The sequence below is a fragment of the Phaethon aethereus genome (genome assembly GCF_964289735.1).
Source record: "Phaethon aethereus genome assembly, chromosome: 1".
Classification (NCBI taxonomy): domain Eukaryota; kingdom Metazoa; phylum Chordata; class Aves; order Phaethontiformes; family Phaethontidae; genus Phaethon; species Phaethon aethereus.
In genome coordinates this window covers 219,991,117-219,999,861 of record NC_138575.1, presented here as the reverse complement: position 1 = coordinate 219,999,861, position 8,745 = coordinate 219,991,117, and positions in this window count along the sequence as shown.

The window sequence follows — 8,745 nt, the reverse complement described above, 5'->3', positions numbered from 1 at the left end:
TGGGCACACTGCTGGCTCATGTTCAGCCGGCTGTCAGCCAGCACCCCCAGGTCCCTTTCCACCGGGCAGCTCTCCAGCCACTCCTCCCAAGCCTGTAGCGTTGCATGGGGTTGTTGTGGCCCAAGTGCAGGACTTGGCCTTATTAAACTTGGCCTTATTAAACCTCATACAGTTGACCTCTGCCCATCAATCCAGCCTGTCCAGATCCCTCTGCAGAGCCCTCCTACCCTCCAGCACATCAACACTCCCACCCAACTTGGTGTCATCTGCAAACTTACTGAGGGAACACTCGATCCCCTCACCCAGATCATCGATAAAGATATTGAACAAGACCGGCCCCAGAACCGAGCCCTGGGGAACACCGCTTGTGATCGGCCGCCAGCCGGATTTAACGCCGCTCACCACAACTCTCTGGGCTCAGCCGTCCAGCCAGTTCCTCACCCAGCGAAGAGTAAACCCGTCCAAGCCACGAACCGCCAGTTTCTCCAGGAGAATGCTGTGGGAGACAGTGTCAAAGGCTTTACTAAAGTCCAGGTAGACAACATCCACAGCCTTTCCCTCATCCACTAGGTGGGTCACCTGGTCATAGAAGGAGATCAGGTTGGTCAAGCAGGACCTGCCTTTCATGAACCCATGCTGGCTGGGCCTGATTGCTTGGTTGTCCTGCAGGTGCCCTGTGAGCACTCTCAAGACCAGCCGCTCCATAATCTTCCCTGGTACAGAGGTCAGGCTGACAGGCCTGTAGTTCCCAGGATCCTCCTTCCGGCCTTTCTTGTAGACGGGCGTCACATTGGCAAGCCTCCAGTCTTCTGGGACCTCCCCTGTTAACCAGGACTGCTGATAAACAATGGAGAGTGGCTTGGCAAGCTCCTCCGCCAGCTCTCTCAGTACTCTTGGGTGGATCCCATCAGGCCCCATAGACTTGTGGGTGTCCAGGTGGCTTAGCATGTCCTTGACTGCTTCCTCCTGGATTATGAGGAGTACATTGTGCTCTCCATCCCCGTCTTCCAGCTCAGGGGGCTGAATATCCTGTGGATACCTGGAGTGGCTATTAAAGACTGAGGCAAAGAAGGCATTAAGTACCTCAGCCTTGTCCTCATCCTTGGAGACAATGTTCCCCACCATATCTAGTAGGGGATGGAGATTCTCCTTGCCTCTCTTTTTGTTGTTAATATATTTGTAAAAACATTTTTTGTTATCCTTTACGACTGTAGCCAGACTGAGCTCTAGCCGGGCTTTTGCCTTTCTAATTTTGTCCTTGCTTGACCTAACGAGATCCTTGTACTCTTCATGAGTTGCCTGCCCCTTCTTCCCGAGGTGATAAACTCTCCTCTTTTCCCTGAGTCCCAACAAAATCTCCCTGTTCAGCCAGGCCGGTCGCCTTCCCCACCAGCTCTTCTTACGGCACATGGGGACCGCCTGCTCCTGCGCCTTTAAGATTTCCTTCTTGAAGACTGTCCAGCCTTCCTGAACCCCTTTGTCCTTCAGGACTGTCTCCCAAGGGACTCTCTCCACCAGTGACCTGAACAGGCCAAAGTCTGCCCTCCGGAAGTCCATGATAGCAGCATGCCATGATAGCATGAATGCCTTCTTTGCCTCAGTCTTTAATAGTAAGACCAGTTGTTCTCTGGGTACTCAGGCCCCTGAGCTGGAAGACAGGGACGGGGAGCAGAATGAAGGCCCCATAATCCAAGAGGAAATGGTTAGTGACCTGCTGCACCACTTAGACACACACAGGTCTATGGGGCTGGATGGGATCCACCCAAGGGTACTGAGATAGCTGGTGGAAGTGCTCACTGAGCCACTTTCCATCATTTCTCATCAGTGCTGGCTCACCGGGGATGTCCCAGTGGACCGGAGGTTAGCAAACGTGACACTCATCTACAAGAAGGGCCAGAAGGAAGATCTGAGGAACCACAGGCCTGTCAGTCTGACCTCTGGCTGGGGAAGGTTATGAGGCAGATCATCTCGAGTGCGTTACATGGCACGTACAGGACACTCAGGTGATCAGGCCCTGTCAGCATGGCTTTATGAAAGGCAGGTCCTGCTTCACCAACTTGATTTCCTTCTATGACCAGGTGACCTGCTTAGCAGCTGAGGAAAAAGCTGTGGATGTTGTCTACCTGGACTTTAGTAAAGCCTTTGACACTGTCTCCCACAACATTCTCCTGGAGAAACTGGCTGCTCATGGCTTAGACAGGTGTACTCTTCGTTGGGTAAAAAATTGGCTGGATGTCCAGGCCCAAAGAGTTGGGGTGAATGGACTTAAATCCAGTCAGTTGCCGGTCACAAGCAGTGTTCCCCAGGGCTCAGTATTGAGTCCAGTTCTGTTCAATATCTTTATAGATGATCTGGATGAGGGGTCGAGTACTCCCTCAGTCAGTTTGCAGATGACATCAAGTTGGGTGGGAGTGTTGATCTGCTGAAGGGCAGGAGGGCTCTGCACAGGGATCTGGACAGGCTGGATCGATGGGCAGAGGTCATCTGTATGAGGTTCAACAAGGCCAAGTGCCGGGTCCTGCACTTGGGTCACAACAACCCCATGCAATGCTACAGGCTTGGGGAGGAATGGCTGGAGAGCTGCCCAGCCAAAAAGGACCTGGGAGTGCCGGCTGAACATGAGCCAGCAGTGTGCTCAGGTGGCCAAGAAGGCCAGCAGCATCCTGGCCTGTATCAGCAATAGTGTGGCCAGCAGGAACAGGGAAGTGATGGTGCCCCTGTAGTCGGCACTGGTGAGGTCACATCTTGAATCCTATGTTCAGTGTTGGGCCCCTCACTCCAAGAAGGATGTTGAGGTGCTGGAGCATGTCCAGAGAAGGGCAAGAAGCTGGTGAAGGGTCTGGAGAACAAGTCTGATGAGGAGCAGCTGAGGGAACTGGGGGTGTTCAGTCTGGAGAAGAGGAGGCTGAGGGGAGCCCTCATCGCTCTCTGCAACTACCTGAAAGGGGGTTGTGGTGAGGTGGATGTTGGTCTCTTCTCCCAAGTAACAACCAATAGGAGGAAATGTCCTCAAGTTGTGCCAGGGGAGGTTTAAATTGGATATTAGGAACAATGTCTTCACTGAATGGGTTGTCAGGCATTGGAAGAGGCTGCCTATGGAAGTGGTGGAGTCACCATACCTGGAGGTATTTAAAAGATGTGTAGATGTGGTGCCTAGAGACATGGTTTAGTAGTGGACTTGTCAGTACTAGGTTAACAGTTGAACTTGATGATCTTAAAGGTCTTTTCCAAGCTAAATGATTGTATGATTCCCCCGTTGCAGGCTCTCAGGGGCTGCATCTTGTCCTTTAACTGAATGCTCCTGAGAGAAGCTGATTCTGTCTTCTTTGTAACTGCCCTTCCAGTATTCCTAAAAGATTTCCCCCCAAGATTTTCTCTTCTCCCGGCTCAACAAGCCTAGTTTCCTCCATCTTTTTCTCAGATATATGCTTCAGCCCCTTGACCATATTGGTGGCCTCTGCTGGACTCACTCCAGTTTGTCAGTCTCTCTTTTGCACTGTGAGGCCCACAGCTGGGCACAGTCTCCAGATGTGGTGTTAGATGTGCCAAATAGAGGGGAGTAACAACAACTCTTGACTTTCTAAGTTTTTGCAAATACAGCTCAGTATGCAGCTGGATTTCGTCATCACTAGGGCATGATGTTGATTCATGCAGAACTTGTTGTCCACCCAGACCCTCATGTCTTCTTCTGCAAAGCTACTTTCCTGTCATCTTGTCCCTAGGCTGGAGTGTTGCACAAGCTTGTTCTGTCCAAGCTACAGGTCTTTGCTGAACGTCAGGAGGTTTCTGTTGGGCCATTGCTCTGATCTGGAAGGTCCCTCTGAATAGCAGCTCTGCCCCTAACATATCAAACCACTGCTCTATTTGGTGTTATCCACAAACACTGTAAAGGCTCTGTCCCATCAGCTTAAATACAGAAATGTAGCTTAAAGCAGTGTGCAGCCTTCCTTTCCTTTATTTCTGCCCTGTAATGCTGCATTCTCCTTCTGATTTCATCCATTCTTTCTCCATTTGTCTTCCAAATTCCTGGTTTAGCTGTGCTTATTCCCCTTCTGTTCTCCCCACCCCACACATCCTGCCTGGTTGCCTGTTCCATTCCTTCTTCTCCTTGGTGAGTTTCCTGCCTGAAAATGGATTGTTGTCCTTCTCTGCTCTTGTCTTGGGGACCCTGGACTCCCCTCTCCACTCCATTTTGTGGGAAAGTCAGAAACAGTAGAGAAGAATCTCTTCTGTTGTCACCTTCCAGAATGTTTCTTCATAAAGAATACTGGTTATGAGCTGTAAAATGTGCATCTTTGATGCAGTGACTGTTAGAAATGGACGGGAGGAGGAAATCTGTAGAACTAACTTGGCTCTGCAATGTGACAGAACAGCCATGATCGATAGCTTGGGAGAAAAGTGACTCTCCCAGTGTTGCAGGACTGTTCCCTTATATTTGCCAAAATTTTATTTAGTATCATGTTGCATCAGCCTCCAAATGTCTTTGCTTGTGAAAGAGCATTGCACAGCCCAACGGTCCCTCCTTGGAAAGTTATTCTTTGCTTATTCAGTCTTTTTTCCCTCCCGTTTTGGTTTCACCCTGTTTCCCTGGTTACTATATACTTCTGTTTGTCACCCCTCGTGGGCTGATGTCCTCCTCTGTTTACACGTGTCACATCTGCAGACAGCTAGCATGTTGCCTGGCCGAGGTATCCGTGTCTCCCTCTGCTCCGCATAGCTCAGCTCTGGCCGCCTCTTTGCAAAGCTTTTCCCACGCCTCTCTTGAATGCTCTTCAGTTTCCAGTTACAATTCTTGGTTACCCGTCATGAAGAGCTGAATTGTACTAAAACCCTCCTCTCTACTCCATTTCTCTTCCATCTTTCACTTCTATCATCCCTCATTTCTGCTCCTCTATTACCTGTATCCTAGGCTCTCTTCTCACTTCTCCTTGTAGTCAAGAGATGAGCTGAAGCTTCATAGATGTCCTCTCACCTCTTGGGTTGGGTAGAGGTTGGTAGGTATCTATTACTGCCTGTTCCTCTGGAGTATTTTGAGCCCTCCACTGCTTGGAGGGAATTACATCAACACTTTGTTTTCTCCTTTTCCCATCACTCACCCTGAGCTCTCTGTTGGCTCTCAACTCCTCTCATCTCCCTTTCCTTTTGTTTCTTGGCAAAATTTATTTGGAACCTCACCAATCCATGACCCATGAGACCAAAATCTACTCTGTCTGGACAATTGCAGCATTGTTAGAAAGCTGCAGACCCTAGACGGAGTTTTTGTTCTTTCCTTAGGGATAATTTTCCTCTCTCACTCAAATTAAGCCACAACAGCAGGTGAACGATTGCTCTGTGAGTGAGAAGATATTTAACTTGATCCTTCTGAGAGCAGACCACAGGTGTTGTCAGAGGAGGTGTTGGTGGGTAGCTTTGCTGCATTTCAGCTCTTCAGATGCTCAATACAGCTCTGACAGAGCAGGCAACTACCATTAAAAAGCAGTAAGTGAAAGAATTATATATACATCTGGACAATCTCAGCTTTTTCTGGAGCTTGTATAAGACGTACCACAGAGGTTTGGTTTTCAGAGGAGATGGACCCAGTTTTCTGGAAAATCAGACTTGTTTCAGGATTGGTGAGATGCAGGCTGCAGATTTAGGCATCTGAAAATAAATCACTGATCGCTTTTGAAAATCTTGATCAAATTACTTCACATGGACAGGCATGAAATGGGAATCCATAGGCACAAGCACCACGGGCTGTTTGTTGTTATAGAAGATAATTTAGTACAGGCTGTTCCAATTTAGGTTAAACAAAACTAATAGTGAAGTGTCGTATTTCTTATACTAGCCTGTGCATGGCTGTACCTCTGCACATGTGTGCACAAACAGAATAGACAATTGTTTATGGAAAATAATAGATACGGCGATGCAAGGTCAGACATGTTTTTCTCTCATGTGGAGATACAGGCGATTCAGGCGGTGGTTTTGGTTTGTTTCTTCCCAGACAAGTAAGAGGGTACTGAGTGGCACGGAGAATAGATAGGAACAGGAAAGAAAATGCTCTGGGCTTCCAAAATATTCGAAGGCTCTTACTGGGTTTGATACTAATCCACTATGGCTAGTTCAGGGCTGAGCAGGGTCCCTGCAGAGAGGTCTGTAACCAGAGGCTCTGGAACTCTGCTAGGGTATTGTTTTGTCCTGGCTTTGCAGGAAAAAACAACGCCTTTGGAAACTAAGACTTGACTTTCCATGGATGACCAACATGAGTCATGACTTGTTGAACCTTTAGAGACTCTGGGAGTGTTTCTAGTGCTTTCAGTACTTAGGTCTACCTGATCTTACTGCAGAGGATCAGTTTTGGGAACAAACCACAGCATGCTGTGGTAGGAAATAATTCAAGGGAATCTAGTGTCCTGCCCCCCATGCCAACATCTGCAGAGAGGCAGCCACGGGTTGCATGCAATAATTAAAAAAAAAAAAAAGTTTGCATTGGTTGTATAAGTCCCACATGCTCTACAAGGTATCCCAGAACCCAGAAGGGTGTTCCCTGGGTAAGCAGCATGAGCTCGCTTTGCATCAACAGAGGCTGTTGCAAGGACTTTATGAAAAAGCAGTGAACGAGTGTGTGAATTATGGTTGCAAAATCACAGTCAAAGCCACCTGTATCATGCCAGCCTGTTAGGACAATCGGGCTAGCTGGCAGAAGGATGTATAATGTGTGAGTAATGGCTACGTTTGATGCAGGATCACGTACTTTGGCATTTGGGCTTCTTGCAGGCACAGAAGCAGACAGGGGAGGCAAAAGTTGGGGCTGTCATCTGTGTACCCTTATTTTGAGGAATAATATCATGGAGAGCTCCCATTTCTCCCTGTATTCCCCGTCTTTGCTCTTTTATTTGTATTTTCTTTCCCTCACCCTCCTCACCCCATCCAGAATAACAGAATTGACTGGAGTGGGCTCATGTCACTTCTCGGTTGCTTATGTTGGTAACAGAGAAATCCAAATGAGCCATTCTGCACTTTACTTCTGAGGCTTATTCCTCGAGAAAGCTGTTTCTGCTCCCAGGGAAGTCAGTAGAAGTCTAATTAGTCCCAGATGTTTAGTAATAACAAGGACTTCCTTTTGGTAGAGCCAAACAAAAGCAGTGTTAAAACCGTTAATTAAATGGGTTTGGCTCTGTCATCAGGTTATTAACTGATTCCAGTCATGGCAGCCAAGCTAATACTGACTCTTAGAAGGAGATATAATCTTGCCGTGCTTGACACAAAAGGCATGAACTCAGTGTGTGGATAAATTAGCCTGCATCTGGGTGCCCAGCTCCACTTGCTTTCACACCAAAGGAAAAGCTCACTGACTTCAGCGTCAGGCTTCCAACTAATCCCTGGGTTTGCTGCTTGTGCAAACTCTCTCCTACGAGAATAAGAGCTTTAGCCAATGGGTAACGTTGACTTTGTAGATGTTAGATCAGGCCCTATTGCTGCTGACTGTTTGTACAAATGCTTGCCTACGTCTTCAGCAGATCTCTTTCTTCTCCATTGGTTGTACTCTGAGATATGGAGCAGCTGTCCCTGCTTCAGGACCAGAAGGTGAAGTCTGAATACCATAGAAAAGTAGGAAGACATAGCTTTTCATTTGGAGCATTCCAAGCCGGTGCTTTAATATATTCACGACCCTGTGCTTTTTACAAAATTCAAAGGTGTCTTTATTGTACAAAATTCCACAATGAAAACTACCAGCCAGTTTCTTACATACCTGCTTTGAAAATAGAATTATACACCTTTTTGTAGTGTGTTAATTTTGACATTCACTAGCTGGAAAAAACAGAAGTGGAGCAGCAATTTGACTCTGAGTTACTTACTTCGACAGGTTTTGGTTTGACCTCTATTTCTCTTATGTGCCTTAAAGTACATGTCCTGGCATTAACAGAAAACCTGATATAGCTCCTTTCAAACCCATTGAACCCTGTTAGTAGATCAGGCTCCTACTGTTGGTGAGCTGCTTTTCACTTCAAAAGGGTTAACCTGTTGTCAGAGTATGGGACATAATATATGTCAGTGTCAGCTTTTAGCAACGCAACAGGCTGGCCATGTTAAACCCATCACAGAATGAGGATCTACATAACTTTTCTTGCAGCCAGTCCTCTAGACCATAATAACCTTTTAGAGAGAGACAGTGGACATCTCACCTGAATAATGGCCCAGGACTAGGTTGCTTGTGTATTGTTTCACACCAGAATCTTCAAAACACCTTTTTTCTGTCTAACCTCCTGTGACCTTTAAAAATAGACCTTTTTTTTTTTTTTTTTTGCATTGAAATGCAGCTGTATGCAGTGACTTCCCAACAGTTTTCCTTAGACATATAAACATTTCAGTCCAATGGTAGCTGGTTGAAATTCATTCTCCAAGATTCCTCTTTTAAAAAGCATTAACCCCAGAAATGAATTTCTTCACATTAAACCCAGTTAAATATGTATTGCACACGAGGAGCAAATTTCTCCTCTTTGAGTTGAACTGTGGACTTGTGACCTTCTGAGCAGAACTGGGTAAGATATAGTGCTGCTGTTGCACGCCTGAGATTTTCTTACATCCCTCGTGGGTATTAAGTGCCAAGACTAATTAACCTCATCTGCCTCTCATGTCCTGCCCCAGCGGTTGGAGCAACATACTACAAGTAAAGGGTGGTATCCAAAGAGGTTCCTACCACCAAGGTTTTTGGCTCCCATGGAGAGCTGTGGACTTTTCAAAATGGCAGCCACGAGCACAACA